Below are 19,838 nucleotides of genomic sequence, written 5' to 3'. Positions count from 1 at the left end.
CTTTACAAGACAGAGGAAGAGAAAAAAAGAGTAAAAGGAAACAATACACAAATAGCAAAAGCAATTAGGACAAAAAAGTAAAAGAAACACACTATATAAATCATGTTTAAAGTGCAGCCAGCACAAGCTCTTTCAACAGGTGGAGTTCTTACCAACAGGCAGCAGTCATGCAAATTTATGGTTCATAACAATATAATTATAAGTAACAATAGTGTTACAGATGGATTGATGATGGATTAACTATTCTAGACTGCAAGATTTGTACACCAGCATCCCAAGATGCACCACATACAAGGACTTTGTTGAGCCTCTCCCAGCATGCATTAGGTGACAGTTCTCCAGTCTATTACAGAGTTTTAAAAAAGGTAAGAGACAAGGAAACACACTATAGGTTATATCCAAAATAAAATCCTGTTAAAATATAAACTGCAGCCAGCAAAAACTCTTTCAACAGGTGGAGTTCTGATGAATCCTGTTTTTCATTCCAGTCTATAGAAAAACCATTATGGATCACAGGCAGCAGTCATGCTAATTTATAGGTCATATTACTATAAGTAACAATAGTGTTACAGGTGTATTTATGATGCATCGACTCTTCTACACTACAATAAGTATTTGTACTCCAGCATCCCAAGATGCGCCACATACAAGGACTTTGTTGAGCTTCTCCCAGCATGCATTAGGTCTCAGTTCTATTACAGAGTTTAAACATGGCTGAACATACACATTTGCAACACAATTTCACACGTATGGACAATTTAAAGGACTGTGGGAGGCAGCTGGACATGGAGACTCACACGCAACACATGAAGGCTGTGATTTAGATACATCTTTATTGTGAAGTATATGTTGCACTTACTCTCACACTTATAGGCTCTAGAACACTTTTTTTTTGTATAAATATCTGTTTTCTTGCATTGTGAATAGTCATATTCAAAAAGATCACCCATTGGACCTGAAGCATTTCAAGAGCTTTGGACACATTGTTGTCCACCGTCTCTTGATTGATTCAAGACCCTAATAACACACAGAAGACCCTCATTGCAGGAGAAACTTTTGAATGGCCCCTTTACCGTCCGGGCTCTGACAGGCTGCGTCATGGAATGTGTTGGAGGAGCCTCCGCTCTGCCCCATGCAGGACAAGGCTCTCTCGGCGGGGGAGACCAAGAGTGAATCATCTAGGCTCATTAGCCGCCCTCCACGGCTCCGGGTCCCATTGTGAATCCCTGGCCTTCTCTGTTCGGTGTGAATATCCGCGCGTCCACATAAGTCTGCCCTTCGCCCGGTGATTACCTCATAGCACGCTGCTCACGGTGGCCTATACTGATAACTATTCAGTCAAAACAACATTAAGCCCTGCCTTGCAGGTTCTGTTATGAGTTCCTGGGAAAACAGTGCTTTTATTTATTTATTTTTAACTTGCAAGTTACACAGTCACTTACTTAGCGAGTGGAGTTCATTTGTATTCATAGGTAGGATGAGTTCTGATACAGCAGGTATGAAGAACATATGAAAGGAGGCAAGTTTACTGAGAACAGCTGGGCTAAAGAGAATTACACTCGTGGAGTAGATTCTTCTCTCCCTGATCAACTACACCCATGAGCAAGGCACTTGCGTTACTCTCGGACGATTTCACAGGACGAGTTAGCCCTCGTTTGTTATTTACGAGAGGTAAGTTTGAACAGCAGGACATAAACAAATGGGGAGGAGGTGAGATGCACCGAAAGAACTTTGAATAATTTTACATGATCCAAAGGAGGATGACACGTTATGCTGAGTGTGTTTGTGCAGAACCGCAATATATATATATTTCTTATTCCAGAAAGACTCACAGAAAGTGGGAGTCACCGTCAGATTGTTGGTTTGCCAACAACATAAAACTGTTCAGACTAAATGTGACGGCATCCATTGTGTCAAACAGCACTCTGTTTGAAGCACGCAGCAGCCTCGAATACCAATAACCCCAGAAGGCTGCTCGGTGTCTGGCAGTAGAAGACTGAGGTTGTACTGCTTCCGGGCACGAATGTGTTAAAACTGAGTAATGTCTGTTTGGAGAGATCACAGGTTTAATCTCGGCGGGCAGACAATCTGCCCATCAGATATCACCATCGTGTCCATATTGGAACCTCCCATTTCAGGTCCAGTGCCAACGTCAAGAGTGCCAATGCGTAGAGAGGCGAAATGTATAAGGCTTGGGTTACGCAGAGTTCCCAAAGACAGAATTTCTTTTAAAAATCATCCGTAACGGAGCACATTTTCAGACCCTCTCTCCCAAAAGACGATCGATAGTGTTCACTTTGGTTGTTCACAGGAAAAGTGAGAGAAGAGAAAGCTTGAGAGAAGAAGTTCAAACCCTGGGAGACCATTCAAACTATTGGCCACAGACGTCACTAATCTGACTTTGAATAATGTGCGACGAAGCCTACTGGCAGTTTAAGAGTGTGAAGGGCAGGGTGGTGATTGGACGAGTAGCGAGTCAGACTTTCATGCAGAAGACCAAAGTCACCTGCAGTTACAATTTGCCTTCCATTAACGGAAACCACAAACTTTCCCAAACCAAGTCTTCTTGATGCCTAAGACTAACTATACCTTGCCCAAAGTTTATTTGCGACTACACTACACTTGTTCGACATGTTGTCCCACCAGATCTGAAGGAAACAGGGTTAAAGTTGTTCTGTCACAGTCTCACTCGATGGCGAGGTGGCAGCGAGAAAGAAGAGAGCTTGACAGAGAAAAATTCAGACTTTTCTCACATACCAATTCTGCTGTGGGAAAGGTGTCGGGCGAGGGACAATCTTTTGGACACTGGATTACTGTTGGTAATCCAGGGCTGTGCAGAATGTGTATATAACATGTAGGGTTAGGCTCAAGGTAAATGTGGCCACGATGTAATGGTTGCGAAGTGGGGCACTACATGCGGATCACAGATTTAGATTAAATTTAGATTAAAGAATCTACTGTCGTGCCAATAAAATAATTTACCAAATACTGACACAAAAAAGACAGAAATGAACACCAGCCAAGGTCTTTTCTTTCCCTGTAAAACACACCAGAAATTAAGAGAACTTCATTAAATCCTAATACTCTCTCAGTGATGATGGTACGTGAGGGATTGTTCACCAGCAGGATCCAATTGAAACTGGAGTGTGTGACAATTGAACTTGGTGAAGAATAAATCTGTTCAGCACCTTAAACGCGAGTCCTCTCGTCTCAAGTGCTTCAGTTTGTCTCGAGCATCTAGCGTTTGACCTGAATCTTAAAACCCCTCTGCAACTTCTCCCGAGTATAGTCCACTGTGCAATTTCAATACGCCGCTGAATCACACACACACACACACACATACAAAAAAGGTCTGCCCGGTGAGCACAACCACCCATGAGGAAAAGGAGTGGGAAGATCAGGAAAAATCACTTCCTCAGGATCTCTGTCTCTCTGGCCACTTCGCTCTGTTTACTTGTTAGATAAGATGGAGCGAGCCGGAGCAGGAGTGGGAGAAATGGCTGCTAAAAAGGCAGCGGGACAGTAGATTGAGGACACACTCTCTCTCTCTCTGGCACTGATCCATACACACAGAGGAGAGAAGTGACTTTTGATTAATCATCTCTCGCAGAATCCCCCCTCCCTCCCACAATAACATTCCCCAATCGATACGCCTCGCACGCCAGGAGAGAAAACGCGGCGCTTATGAATAGGATTTCAAATGATTTAAAGCCTTCTTCTGCACGTCTGAATCCCCAATTCTTGTTTGACTTTTGTTCAGAATGAGTCCCCCTACGGTTTCTACGTCCCGTGCCTACTAATTACGCAGTTTATTTTCTCCTCACAGTGATGCTTCCTTTGTCATCGGGAGGACCACGATTAGACCCACTCGACCTTTCACCTGCTGGTGAAGCCCATGTGAGTCTCTGTGTTGTTCTGCCCGTCTGTATCTCACCATTTATTTCATTTTTTTTTTTGCATAGATTTATTGCTCTTACGCAGACCTGCCGTCTGGTTATAAAGAGCCCTCCTGCAATGTTAAACACATTTACTCTTCTGCAGGGCACATAACAGCCCTCCAGCTGCTCTCTCAGTACTCTTCACAACAATGTTTGCGTTTCAGCTGAAGCTTTCATGGATTCCCCCCCCCCCCCCCCAAAAAAAAGTGTAAAGGAGAAGAAACTATCTCACAACTCGTGGACAAACGTGGTGAAGAAGCACTCTGAAGAAAGTCAGACTGCTGCTCGAAAAGCTACATTTTGATGATAAATTGAACAATTTCTTTACAGAATTGTTCAATCCTTTTGTTGTGGGTGGACCGTCTCATACAGGTGGCTCAGTGGTAGAGCATCCTTCAATCAGAGGATCGGCGGTTCGATCCCGGTCTAGTCCATGTCGATGTGTCCTTGGGCACCTTGCATGGTAGCCCCTGTCATCACTGAATGAATGGGTGAATGATGACATGTAATGTCAAAGCGCATTGAGTGATTGGAAGACTAAGCTACAGTGTACAGTCCCTTTACCATTTACACACCCACGCTCACTCTCTCCCCCACCATCTCCCTCTTTCTCACAGCCATCTCCATTTACACGACCATGTGTGGTGATGCACGGCTGCAGTCTGTGCCCGCATCTCGTGTGCGTTTTGTGTGAGTTTAATGTGTGCTGATTGTCCAGCGGTCAAGCCCCGGCGGAGCTGTGTGGGATGTGTGGAAGCGTCCACGGGGGGATTGGGAGAAGAGGGGAGGGTATGGGAGGGAGAGGGGGAGGGCGGTTGAGGACACTGTTTCCTTCAGCGGTGGAATGTCTTCATGCGTGTTCCTGTTTGGAGAGGCTGCTCACAGCTCCCAGAAGTTGGCAGGAAACCACATGCTGCTTACAGTGGGGCCGATAAGGAGGAAGAGGAGGAGGAGGAGGTGAGAGGAGAGGAGAGGAGAAGAAGTGGGGTTGTGGTGGTGTAAAGGGAGGGAGGATAAGGGGGAGGGGGGGCTTTAGTAAACCTTCAGGAAGGTAGATTATCCCACGAAATGCTGGCAGAGCTTCAGCCTTTGTGCACGCCTGTGTGTGTACATGCATGTGTGTGTGTGTGTGTGTGTGTGTGTGTGTGTGTGTGTGTGTGTGTGTTGAGTAGAGAATGAAGAAAAAAAAAAAATGCAGCTCCTGAGTTTCAATGAATCCGGGGCAGGCTCCACAAAAGGGGCTGCAGAACAAAAGGCCTGCAAGCTGAGAATGTGCAGCGTGGAGGCACGGCCCGATCTCACGCTTTGTTAACTCTCAAACGTAACAGCGAATAAAGACTGAGACAATCACGCCTCGCTTGTCAATTACCTGCCTGTTGATTCCAAAGCTTACCGCTCGACGCCTCCGACTGCTGGATTCAATCGCGAGTCCCGCCGCTGCCTCACGCTTTTTTTTTTTTACATCGAGTCCGATGGAATTATATATGTGTCGCAATTCTGAGCACACCGGGGAGAAAAAAGATGTGTTCGTTTCAAGTGCAGAAATCATGTTTAGTAGAGACATTTGTGTCGAGCAAAGAATTCATTATTCAGAGCAAACAAGAAAACAAATTAAAGGCTCAATACATTCACTATTATTTTGTCTCCAATCCAATAGAGCGCTGCAGGAATGAGTCCCAAAACCATGATATGAGTTAGCATGTTTACACTTACACTTTCCTCGTCCAACAGTCAATGGGTTTTTTGAGTGGGTTTTTGGTTAGATGCCTTTAAATACAGTCGCGTAAGAGTCAAATATTCCACCAGTGAATCTTAAAGCTTTCACGTGTCTTAAAAAAGGCGGTTGCTAACAAGTGGCTAAATGAGACTAAACGTCCTCAGGCCAAAACACAAGTCCACCTTCAACTTAGAGGTGGCGACATGAAGTCATGTGACCGTGATGTTTGTTTGTAGGCTAATGCTAGCTTTTTACTTCTGCTGATCATATTCATGCTTCAAAAATTATAAAAAGTGGTGCTCAAAAGTGATCAAAAGTCCAATGGAAAAATCCCATTGGCTATTTTTGTGTTGGCCTACAAAGATATGTAGTAGGATTATCTACAGTGGGGACATATTTCTACGTATTCTGTGCCAGTGGGAGAGCAAATTTGCTAAATTTTAATACTTCTGTGCCTGATAATGATGCTTGGGATAAAAACAATATTCTCAAAATGTCCCATCCCGTGCTCGGATTTCAGACCCAAATATAATTAGCTTCTTGACTCACTATGACGTCATACTTTATCACACAGTTCATCACGGTAAATCAAAAGAGATAATGAACCTAGTCTTCACAACAGTCACGCATAAAGAGACGTGACAAATGAGATTGGAGAGAAAGGTCGCCGCGGGTCACCGATTTCTACTTTGGGACGCGGCTTCTCTGAGAGCGGATGAACCAAATAAAATGTCAAACATGCACAATTTAGTCCACTTTTGGATCATGCTTCTGCGAGTGTATGAGCCTGTGTGTGTTTTTTTACCCTCCATAATAAAATTGCATAGGCTGAGCCTCACATGTCCAACCACAGTCTACAGTAATTCCCTCAAGTGCACACACACACACACACACACACACACACATACACACACACAATCCGGGGATTATAAATCACAGGCACTTGGGAAAGGTTTCAGCTGACTACGGCTGATGTTTATGGTTTACTATGACTGGATCCAGCTGTTTGGAGCCGCACAATGCCCCGAGAGGCGCAGTCAATTTGGCAGATTAGCGTATTGACAGATGGGGTGCCATCCATCCAGCAATCAATATGCGTTATTTTAATCCCTTCAAATGTTTGCTCAAGAATGTGGAGGCAGAGACGCCTCTCTCCCCGGGCTCCGGTGGCTATTATACAGTATCCCCCATCCTCCCCTATTACACCCCCCCGGCTCCTCTCTCCCGCTGCAGGAATGACTTTTCTGGCCATCCGCGCAAAAGCAACACTCTCCCCTCACCCAGAAAGTGCAATGGGACACGCTCCCCTCTCCTCGAGCAGGGCGGCCACAACGAGCAATCAGACAAGACATCCATCACCATCCTGTGGGGTGGAGTAAATGACCTTGATGTAGTCTTCACACTCAATTTCAGATACCCTTGGGCTCCATTATGAGGGGCTTTAAGCAGCGAGAGAGCGGCCGGCCTTCACATTTGATTCCTGCGACACTCAATGTGATGAGTGTGCGATGCAGCGCAAAGGGAAGGGAGTAATTCGGGAGGAGGAACGAGGAGGAGGAGGGTGAGTCAGCAGGTGATGAAAGCAACGGCATGAAAATTAAGATGGAGTAAGAAGGCTCCGGGAGATGAGAGGAGGAGATGGTTGAGCTGGAAGTGTGAGCACGCGGATGGAGTAGGATGGATCGTTCTTCAAGGACTTCCTGAAACAGAGCGCTGCCTCGAAAAAACAACAGTACTCCAGGTAGAGTACAATATAAGGGTCGTTTTCAGACAAAATCTCAAGAGCGATCCATCCCGGCTGCAGCACATGATTGAATTTAAGCATCTGTGAATATGAAAGCACTCTGCCTCGTTTCTACTAGCTGCTGGAGAAGAAAGCAAGCCCCAGGTGGGAGGATAGAAAAAAGTATGCACAGATGAAAACATGTTTGCATACCAACAACACACACAGGAATGTTGTACAAGACATCAGATCTGCGGTGAGATAAAAAAGAAGAAAAAGTGGGGTTTTTTCTGTTTGTTTTTTTGATGTAAAGTGATCCGGACAATGGTTTCCTTTTCATCTCCACTTTGACTGATCCCTTCAAGTCCTACCTGTCAGGGAGGAACGAGACGCTCCCCCACGGGACTCCGTTTGAGGAACGCCACCTGCAGCTTTGAGTGGCATCATTAACAAAGGTCAGGTGTGCTCACTGTGAAACTGTACACACATGAATTTCTCATTGACTTGTTAATACACCTGACTTCCTCGCCCAGGGTGACAGCTTGCCCTTTGCCGTCTACCGTGTGGTAGATGGGGGGGGGTTGACAAGAGTGCGCCACGTGGGCGCCGCGCATTTTTGATTTAATTAAGAGGCTGCTGATAGAAACGCTTGAGTCAAATAAGCATTTAAATAAGATTAACATCATCGACGAACCAAGCGGCAAAACAAGCCCTCGGGATATTCAGAGAGCACAGAGGATTGTGGCGCGTTGATTGGCTGTCTGAGGCAGAATGTCCTCAGCTGTGCTTTGAGAGTTATCTTTCTTTCATAAACTTTACATTTAACATAACAATTCTATTGTTATTTTTGGTTCCAAGCGAAAAGGTCATGGGACGCTTTATATATGTGGATAGCCATTAAAACAACCCATGCTACATGATATGGGCCAGCTTTGCCAGGTCTGTTGCTGTGACAACAGGTCCAGATAAACTAAAACCCAGCCTCAGAGGACCGAACCCTAGAAAAGAGCTGGTTAGTGTGACGTATCGTCGGTCCACGGCAGAAATCAAGAGTGGAGGTTTGAATAGCCGGCTGTCAAAGAGAAAATCGTATAAATACAGAGATGATGGTTTTCTCCTGGAAGACGGTCATAGTGTTCAAAGAGCCAGATGTCGCTGTGTAAAGAAGCAGTGGGGTGCTGTGAAACATCCAACTTGGGGTTCAGTGTCTCGCTGAACCGCCGACCCAAAGCTCTGAACGCAAACAACAGCTGTGGCTGATGGGAATGTCATTACATTTTGTAGCCATTTGGTCATAAATCAAAGTATTGGCCAGCTTTTTAATTTCAACCTGTTGATGGGGCCGGATGAAAAATTCATCCCAAGGGGGGAGGGGGGGGGGGGCATACGTGTTTGTACCAAATTTTATGACAATCTACCCATTCCACTCAAAAGCACAAATGTCAACCTAATAGCGGAGAGGGAAGGTCATGGCACTTCACATTCATTCTCTGAATTCTTCCGTCAACTTCACGGTGGCGCTAGAGGAAAAGTCAGGAGGTCGCCAAAGTCGTTAGGACTCATGTTCTAAGGGACCGTGAAGGTCTCTACAAAATATCATCCAACCAAAAGCTACTGAGATGTTATCTTCTGAACCCAAGTGGTGGACTGACTGAGCTCCATTGCCAGACGATCCATAGAGCATGAACCTAACCTAATCAAATCAACCTAACTCTGTTACCCACGTTAATAAAGGAACAGGATCCAGCATTCTGCTCCGACCGGGTTTAATACACCAACAAGCTACCCACACATGTCTCCACATATCGCCCAACACCGCTTATCACCAGGGAGGTCACAGCACTCCCAGATAAATCCTCCATGTGCATCTCACTAATGATCCCACATAGCACGAGCAATTTGCGGTCATAACATTGTTAGAAGGGCTGTCATGTGAGGAGAAACACACCATTAAGAGTCAAGCAGCTGTGTCAGATCAGACTTTTACACAGCCCACTGCTTTGTCATGTCAGAGAAAGGTTGCAGCTTGTCCTTGTCCACTGGAGCGAGTGTTTGCACAGTGGAAAACGGGCCCAGGGCAGGTTACGGGTGCCGCGCTCATCCATGTAACTGTAACATATAAAATACCACAGGGAGGCGTCTGCTTCTCTGCCCTATGAGCAAGTGTTACACGGCGACGCGGTGGAACCGTCTCTCTCGACGACTGCGCTTGTTGTCAGCACGTGAAATGTGACTCGTCCTGCAGACGACACATTGTCACAAGGGAGAGAAAACTGCATGATTAGAAGACAATGCTAAATGAGGTCACGGTTCAAGACTTGCCCCTCCCCCTACCCAATAATACAAATATATATTTATTACTATATAGAGTCTGAGTTACATTTCACTGGAATTGTATCTTATATAATTACACCTGGCACATATAACTGATTGATTGATTTGTTGATGGGGTATTATTTGAAAGCATTTAAAAACACTTTTACTGACAGGGTTTAGAGGCGGCTCAGATATCTCCAAGCAGTAATGCTTAAGGCATTTAGTTAAGGAGTTCATCAGGAGGGTCAGGTCAGGTTAGGGTTCATTGGGGTCAGGATTATGATCTGTCTACTCGGCTTTCCTGGAGGACAGGACGGCTGTCCTGGACACTGATCCAGTTTACGACCGACCAATTAGGATCCATGTGTGGCACCAAAAAAAGAGCGGTATGCATCCACTTTTCTAAAACTGAATGATCTGATCGGGATCAGAATTATATTCTGGGCTTCTGTGGCTCTCACCATGGACCTTTGGCTCACCTTAAACAGTTAAAAAACTGTCCATAGCTCTCAACACAATGTTGCCTGTAAGTGGTCATGTGGTCATGCAACAATGTCAAGTGATTGCTTTTTTTAGCTATAGCGACATATCTTTACAGACATTCCTGGCGCCCAGACAAAATAACAACCTACCCAACTGTTTCCCAAAGGATGAATCCTTCTGATTTTGGTGTTTCCTCTGACTGCAACTCCACAATAATCACATTTGTGATTCATCAGGTCAAATCAGGTCATCAGTTCAGCCAATTTCTTTTGTCCAATACTTTGATTTATGACCAAATACCTGCAAAACTAATGACATTCCCATCTGCTTTAAACTATACTTTGTGTTTAATGCTAATTAGCAACAGTTAGTGTGGTGAACATGGTAATCCAAATGTGACGTGTTTTACTGCAAAGCCTACTGCTGAGTCATCACTTTAAAATGGCACACAAGTCATGAAGGTAAGCTTCTCTTGGTATTGTTGCAAAGGGCAATGGACCTTGAACATGGTGACCGAATGATGTGTCAGGTCACTTTAAAAATCCTGTTGAGGCAGACAAAGATTACTTGTAAGAACCGGCCAAGAAGCCCAGTTACAGTATTTTACAAAGCTCCCACTCATTGTGACTCAACCTGTTGAGAATGAATGAAACGTGCATGTGTCACAACGTAGGGAGAGTAAAAAGTTCTTAATTTTAGGTCACAAAATACGTAAATAACAAACATGGAGATAATGTGTAAAAATGACAAAACAATTTGACAGCAGCGCAGCATCCTTTCCCTATCAGGTTCTAAATAGACGTTATCTCACAGCTTGGAGGATGACAAGATGCTCGTTTTCTCTCGAAGCTGGTGTCCAGAATCAAGGTCTGTTCTCGATTAGAGCCCGTCACGATGCCTTCTGTCACGCGCTGGCATCCTCCAACAGGCTGGACGGACGAGACTGCCAAGATGTACATCTCCAAGAAGGGACCTGTTGGCACCAGACTCTCTGCTATATGTTGCACTCCATCTCTCACTCTCTCTCTCCCACTGACATGAACACTGAGGATCCTCTATTGTGATTCATTCACTGCTGCTTTTTCTGCTTTTGAGAGAAGGTTCCGTGTGAATGCTGAGCACTCGTTGAGCTCCTTGACATGTTACACAGTGCAAGAGTGAAATAAGCGAGGTCAACTTTTCAAAAGATTTCGATCTAGACCGGTGTTGCACTTAGCACATATTAAACAGGAAAAACAGATATGTTTGTAATTGACTTTACTTCCTTTTGAAGAAACATGCTTTTAAAATGTATTTTGTTTTCCCTTGCTATGGTGCCATGTAGACCCGACAACGCACATACACCATAGCTACAGAATAGGTAACCTCATTAGATATTTTGAGCACCTTTTTCCTTCCTTTTTTACGTACTTTTACTTACTTTGAACACTAGCCCTATTTTTAGGTCTCTGCTCGAAAATTGCATACTCATACTAAAGAGAGTGTATTTCTGCAACTACAAGGTCTATTTTAATAATTTTTTTGATTGTATAATACAGGTAACACTAGTCAGATGTGCTGATATGTGTAAATATTGTGTATATGTTACTGGTTAATAACAAATACACATATGGCACAGCTCAAATTGAAAAAGTTTCAGTTTCGCCTGAAAAAAAGCACTTGTGTCTAAAATATTACTTGAAATAAGGCCTACAAATTTTAATGGCATAGCCAAAGTCATAGCACAACAGGTTTTACAGTCTCTAAAACTGATTTGACTTCGATTGAGTGAAGCAAGCCAGCATAAACCAAGCAAAGGCATGCAAAATTCTCATTTTTGGAAGCAGCAGTTGCATTGCTGTATTCTAATTTGATATACTATATAACTAAATATTAACTATATATTCACTTGTCTTATCTTAAGAGTGTTCAATAATCCTAATAAAGCAGTTTGACACCATTTTCAATAATGTTGAGCAGTTATGATGTGTCATATCTGTCATTCATAACAATAAATGGCTCATAATGTGTGTATGTGACACTGGTTAGGCCTGTGATCGGCCAAGTGTGAGACCATTTTAGATGTGGGATAGTCCAACGGGAGCCATGCGGGGGTGTTTGAGAATCTCATTGTCTCTTTACTGACTAAAAATCGCAAAATGCAGGGCAAACCCCCCTCTCTACATGGATTGGTCCACCTCACAGAATCGGCTGCCATTTTGCAATTCATTCCGCCAGCGCATTGATACCAGTCACAGTCATGCAGCACAGGATGGAGGACACATGAGCGCCGAAATCCGTTGGAATAAATCCGTTTTACATCGCCAAAACGTAAGTTTTTTTTACCCAATTTATTTTCTCGTGACCAGTGGCTGATGTTGGCATGTATACCCATAACCTTTGAACGGTTTGAAAGATAGTCATTTCGACGCCGCTGCTCGTTTCCGGGTCGAATCACGAGCCTGCTAGATGTGCTCATCCGCCATGTGCGATCCGTGCTTCGTGATGAGAGATCATACAAAGAGCACAGTTCGTCGATTTTTGGCCAAAATTGTTGCAAATCTTCTAGATATCTTCCAGATATGATCTTAGTTCATGTACAATTGTGTTTTGCAGTGTGTAAAATGGCTCCCATGGTTGTTTCGCCCAGAATTTCTTTGTTACACAGGTATTATTTTTTTATTTTTTTATTATCTTATTCCTTTCGCAAAAGTGAATTGTACACATGTACACCACCCCCCCCCGCCCCCCTCTAGCCCCCTTTAAAGGGGGCTCTCGTGTACAAGAGGTTCCAATCTTTTCTTGAATTTGCCTACTAGTGCTTTAAAGACACAATATTCAATATTGTGAAATGTGCTTTCTTGCAGAGGTTAAATGAGTAGATCGATACAACTCTTGTGTCTTTAAGCTTAATATATGAAGCTAGCGCCAGCAGGCGGGTTAGCTTAGCATAAAGATTGGAAGCAGAGAGTAACCGTTACCCCATGCTCTATTTGAAACTCAAAGGAATATCTGCCTACCAACTCCTCGTTAGCACGCTATATCTTGTTTGTTTAATCCGTACAAAAAGTCAAATTTAGAAACGACAAGTTGGGAGTTACATGCTGGAACTTTTTTCCGTCGCTTTCAGTCCTTTTGCCAAGCTTTAACTTAGCCATCGATAACTTAGCTAGCGAACTGCCTGTTTTTTCTTGCTTTAAATGTAAGGCAAGGCAAGTTTATTTGTATAGCACATTTCAACAACAAGGTAATTCAAAGTGCTTCATATAAAAACATTAAAAGCATCAAAACATAAGGCAAAAGAAAAGGAGATTTAAAAACAATTAAGAAAATTCATTGAAACATTAAAAACAGTCATTAAAACATTAAAAAACAGTGTAAGAAATAAAATACAGTAGTAAAATGCAGAAATGCAGGAAATTGATTAATATGTTAATTGAATCTGGTTCAATTAAAGGCAGCAGCAAACAGAAAAGTCTTCAATCTTGATTTAAAGGAGCTGAGGGTCTCAGCAGACCTGCAGCTTTCTGAGACTTTGTTCCAGATATGTGGAGCAGAAAAACTGAACGCTGCTTCTCCATGTTTAGTTCTGACTCTGGGAACAGAAAGTAGACCGGTCCCAGACGACCTAAGGGGTCGGGATGGTTGATAAGATAGCAGCAGATCAGAGATGTATTTTGGCCCTAAACCATTCAGTGTTTTATAAACCAACAGCAGGATTTTAAAGTCAATTCTTTGTTTGACAGGAAGCCAGTGCAAAGACCTCAGAACTGGAGTGATGTGATCCACCCTCCTGGTCTTAGTGAGGACTCGAGCTGCAGCGTTCTGAATCAGCTGCAGCTTTCTGACAGACTTTTTACTGAGACCTGTAAACACACCGTTACAGTAGTCTAGTCTGCTGAAGATAAATGTAGCGTACAAGCATGAGAGGCGTGTCAACTTTCTCATTTAAATCAAAAGAAAATGTGTATTTCCTTAAATTTGGGGCATTCTTTTAATGCTTCTCACCATGTGAGGGCATAGAAATATGTGCCTATCAATACATTAATGACTTCATTTGCATGAGTGGTCATTTTGTGGCGATTAGGTGGGGCGGTTGGCAGCTCACCGTGTTTTACTTCTTGTCAACAACAGAAAAGATTATCCCATTGCACCACAGGGTTTAATAAATTAGAGAAGTGGTTTGTTCTGAATAATAAGCCTTTGCACAGCAAAATCCACTTGAACCCTTGAGGCACTCACCTTGGAAAAGGTCATAAAAGGGGACGTGCCTGTCCTGACGTTACCCACGGGCCGAGGGGAGGCATGTGCGCAAGCGTGCATCGTGGTAGATCCATGAGTAACGCTGGCATCCCACAGATGTGTGAGGGCTGGCGTCTGCTGACTCAACCGCAGTGATAAATGTGTGGGTGGGCGGGCACCTCAGTGATTTTTGTGTTGGAGAGATTAGTGCATGTTAGGGTTACACACTCGGGGCTGGGACATATTAAAGAGGAACATACACTTTTAGCCCCCACTGCAAATCCTGCTCTCCCACCTCCCGCTCCCCTCCCTCCCTCTCTGTTCATAGAGATCAGAGGATGGGCCGGACCAGGCTGCAAACAGATGTATTACTAAAAATATGCATCTCAAGTCTTTTGATCTAATAATGAATGTTAATGTTATTCAACTGAGAAGATATTGGTTGGAATAAACCCACATTTCTCATTCAAGTTCATAAATGTCCACTTACTACCTTTCGGAGCTTTCATCTAATGGTCTTCGTTCAGCAAATGTGGCGGCTTTCTCGACTTTCTGGTGGTCGATGACTTTGACCAGTTCTTTGATGTTTACTGACGGTCAAAGTTGTCCGCTTCATTTATTCTGTTACCCAGGCTCCTCAGGTTACACTCGGTGTGCCCCACAGCTGTTGCCTTATGATTTTTTGAATCAAGCCCCCTTTTCTTGGTTGAATGATCATCTATAGTCTGTTTTGATTCAAATATATTGACACTTGATTCTGTTTCTAATTATTTGGAGAATTTCATCCCACCATAGCATGAAACTCTTTCAGTAGATTTAAAGGAGCAGTGTGTAGGATTTAGTGGAATCTAGCAGTGAGGTTGCAGATTGCATCCAACTTAACAACCCTCCACTCACCCCTCCCTTTCCAAGGGTGTGGGAGAGCTACGTTGGCCTTCAGGTAACGTGGAAACAAGAAAGGCCCTATTTAGAGCCAGTGTTTGGTTTGTCCGTTCTGGGCTACTGTAGAAACATGGCGGTGCAACTTGGCGGACTGAGTGAAAGGGACCCGCTCCGTGTGTAGATATAACACAATGATTCTTAGTTTTAGGTACAAGTTTTAGGTTACTCCATTTTCCTGGAGTCAACACGTGATGATCGGTTCCCAAGAAGGCTGCGAGCTGCGCTTTCGGGGGGCAAAGTAATCGGCCCTGCACTAGTCTGTTCCCAACGTCCAAAGTCAACGGCACCGTCATAGAGAGGGGCAAAACCACAGAAATGGGGGTATCGGCAGAAACTTTCAGACGGTCGCTACTCAGTAGTCAAGAGTAGGGAGCACATCTATCAATCCCTGAGTATCCATGCTAATCAGATTGTCACTTTAGCAAAATTACAAATCTTGTCGGACGCAGCTGCTCGAATCTTAGCAATTAGTTTGACTCATACTGACACCTTTGCAGTGTAAAACAGTGATAAACGATCAGCAGCATAAGCTTCATTCACATACCGAGAAAATGTATGAAGAAATATTTCTCCTAATTTTAACTACCAAAACACCAATGTAAACAACAAATAACATCAGGCTAAATCCTGTCGCACGCCTTCAGAGAGCTCAAAGTCTCCACCCACGTAGTCGTCCCGTGCCATTTGGACTGACTCAAGGTCAGTTAAAGCCGCCACTCTGCCAGGGTTCACAGGTCAACCGCCCTCGTGTACAAGTAAATAGATCCTCCAGCCTTACGAGCAGTTCTCCAAGTGCAAGCTGGTTATCCGATAGCTTCCTTTCTCTTTCAAACTGCAGAGCCGCTCAGCTCAGAGCCAGCCCGCTGCAGATACTTTTATTCCACATTATCAGTTCTTATCTGATCTGACACCGTTCCCACGGCTTGACACAGCATTAACATGAAACATGCGTATTCCACTGCTCTGATGTCAGGGAAATCCACTGAGCTGCCAGTCACGTTGCCGCAGACGTCGGCGGCAGAGCCGAGGCCCTATGTTCTGTAAACCTAATGACGCTTTAGTCACTTTCCCCTTTTCTTACTCCTTGTTAACACGCTCGCTGGAAGCTTTCATTAGCCCCGAGTCTGGTCCTTTGATGAGAATCAAGTCTTTCAAACTAGAAAGACTTGGAAGTTCAGACAGACCTTTTATTTTATTTTTTTAAAGTATTGCTACACCGAGAGTGATTTTCCTCTCTCCTCCCCCCCCTAAGCCCCCCATGTATTACCCTCTCCGTTGATGCCGCGTGTCAGCTGGAAGGCACGGCGCTGAACCATGCAGATGTAATCTACACCTCTCCGTGCCAGAGAACAGAGATTGAAACGCGGCGGGCGGCCAGACCCATGACATGCCGACAGGATCGGCATGGTGACACATGTGTGGGTATCTGCTTTCATGTAACGCACCCCAGGGGGGGGGAGAATTATGGTAGGAGGCCAACTCTTGTAATGTGTGCAGGGGTTGAAAAGGAGAGGTGCTATAAAAACGCTGCACGACTGGGTGGGATGTACGCGGGTTGGCTGACACCACGTGTGAGAGATCTGTGAGAGAGGAGCTGGGTGGAGATAAGAAAGAAGGCCACAAGTGAGAGGGCGAGGGAGGGAGTGTGAGAGACAGAGCATGAAATAGAAAGAGCAGGTTAAAGAAAGTGCGGCGGACTTGTGTGAAGACAGCCGCGGTGGTGCCGCAGACGAAACTTGGCAGGATGATCAAGGTCCACAAGTTTGTTTGCTTTCGGGCACGTCAACAGAAACAACTGGAGCCGAGCGAATCTAGAAAAAAAGGAGGGGAGCGCGTTTCTGTGTCGACTCGGGAGCGGGAGCTTTTATCCGTGTCGGCGGTGTCGGGGGAGCTCGTGTTCAGGGCGCTCGGGGATAGCGAGCCCGAGAAACCTTTGTTCACCGTCTGGTTGCAACACACCAACACCCGTGAGGCGTCGTTAGTCTGAGGCTCAGCCTCGCTCTGCTCCAGAAACTTGGGCTTAACACGGAGGCTAAAGGGCACCGTCCCGTGGAACCCAAGGCAGAGCAAACACCGGCACCGCCTCGGAGGTTCAGCTCAGAGGATTCCCCCTTCTCTTCCGACGAAGCTCTGATCTGCGCTTCCTCTGCTGAAAAGGAAAACGCCAAAGAGCCGTTCAAACTTACCCCTAGCTTGGAATGAAGTGATACGCCAACAGCTTGCTGACACCAAACCGGGAGAGCTTTCCCCCGGTGTTGTTTTGATTTCCACACCCTGCTTCACTTTTGTTTTCAAGAGTCACAAAAGAGACGCTCAGTTCCACGAAAAGCGGAGCAGGATGGAGGCAAAATATGCGACGCGGCAGCCGAGGAGGGAGAGCGGCAAAAAAGCAACAAAAAAAAGCAACAGCGTCGTTTTGTTTTTTTCCAACTCCCCTAGCACTTAGAGGTTCCCTCCAGCACCATTCTCTCGCTGGAATATTAATCGTGTTTGACAGCTGTTTTAGCTGAGGAAACAAACACAAGGCCGGAGCTTCTTTTTTTGGAAAGCGCAGAGACGTACGCTCGAGCGTGGACTGGCTCAGATAAGGAACAACTGTCGTGGGGGAAACAGGGAGAACGGGCTCGAGATGGCAGCGCAGTCTGTGGAAGCAGCCTCATTAGAAATGGGCTGTTGTTTACCAATGTGAAATGTTGACGAGCTGTAGCGACACGTCCTGGGGGAAGGGACGGTTGCTCTGTAATGAAGCCTACTGAGTGGAATATATGTAGTTCAAAACAGACATTCAGATATCAGCAGGTCAAAGCGTTGAAGAAGCCTCAGTGCGTGGGTCCTCATCCAAGTGGCTCTCCTCTACCTTAACACCTACCTACATCCCTGCGATCGACCCCAACGCACTTAACAAGGTGGTAGAACGATGACAGGATTTCTTCCTCGCGCACACGCACGCACTCACACACCTACAGACACGCGGCTCTAGCACGGCAGAGGCAATTTGCAGCATTAAGCCGGCTGATAGCACATGTCCACCGAGAGTTAGGGAGTGATTTAACGGACATTGCTCACACCAATTAGAGTTAATCAGCCAGGCGAAGCTACCGACGACAAGTGGATGCCGGCACTGTCAACACACACACACACGCACACAGGTGTGTGTGTTGGAAAAGGGGGTATTTCACTGTTTCATTTGTGATTAAGAGCATGAAAATAGCCCATTTAGATAATCCCTCCACCGTCAGCGCTGTCAGCCTGAAGAGACACTGAAACATCCCATGCTCTCATTACCTCGTTCCCATACGCCAGTCACTCACGAGAGGGCCCGCTACAAAAGCCGGAAGAATGACCGGCCACCTGCTTCCCTTTCTCTTTTTCTCTTCTTTCCGCGAGCGCCGGAGCCGCTCCTCGTCTCTTCGCCGGCCAAGCCTGGGAGCGACATGACACAGTACGGAGGCCACAAAAGGGAGAGCCGAGCGGCACCGGGGCGACACGGCCATGTTGGGAGAAAGAGGGTAGCACAAAAGGATTTCTATTTGCACGCCCATTGGAGGAGATGATGGTGGGGGGGGGGGGGGGGGGGGGCAGGCCCTGGAGAGCACCTGATTCATTTCTTCTTGAGGGCTATTAATCTTTTCAAGCACCAGAATCACTTTGGCTCTCAGGAACAAGCAGAGGAGATTGAGTTTTCTATTACAATCAACGGGGGGGGGCAGTGCGTCACCGGGGGGGGGGGGCAGCGGCCACGTCGTCCTTGATGCCGCCTCCTCCCCATTCACAACAAAAAAAAAACCGAGGGAGGGAATAGCCAACATTGCAAGATCACGTTTGAATTATGGATAGCGGTGGCGAGCAAGGTTAAAGGTTAATCTGCACGGACACGGAACCTTGAATGATCTCAAATGAGTTTGTGTGTCAGTTCATGCGGTTAAATCGTTCTTCTCCACACATACAACAGACGGTATTTGCATAAGCAAATAAGTCTTAAGCCACTCATATATAAGCTGATTATAGCTATGCATTCCAGCGCAGAATGGCTCCCCACATTGTCGTTTTCTTTTTTCGCAAGATGCGATAAAGATGCTTAACATACGTTCCGTACATCGGAGGCGAGGTTGAAAACCAGTAATTAGATCCTTGGGTTAAAGGCATCCTTTGCTTTCCTTCTTGCTAAGAGTTGGATGTTAAGATTAATACCGCTCTCATATCTGCCCGTTAAATATGAACAGTGTTGCCAGCTCCTCAGTAAGGAAAGTAGCTATTGGCTGTCCTAAAAGTCGCTAGAAGTCGCTAAAAGTCGCAAAATTACGTCATCGCCTAATTTGCATAATTGGAATGAGCGCTGTAGGAGAGAGGCGGGAACAGCGGCAGCTTTGCGCTTAGGCGATTCATTTGCAGTCTGGACACGGAGAGTGGGGGTCTCCTCTTTCTGCAGCTGGGACTGCTGCGCGAGGGGCTACTGTGAGACTAACTGCCTTTGAGTGCTTTGGGGCGGCGGAGGGGC

Source organism: Anarhichas minor, unplaced genomic scaffold (assembly GCF_050575085.1).
Source record: "Anarhichas minor isolate MPS153535 unplaced genomic scaffold, ASM5057508v1 ptg000021l, whole genome shotgun sequence".
Lineage (NCBI taxonomy): Eukaryota > Metazoa > Chordata > Actinopteri > Perciformes > Anarhichadidae > Anarhichas > Anarhichas minor.
The sequence above is the reverse complement of the archived record's forward strand: the minus strand, read 5'-3'. Positions refer to the sequence as shown.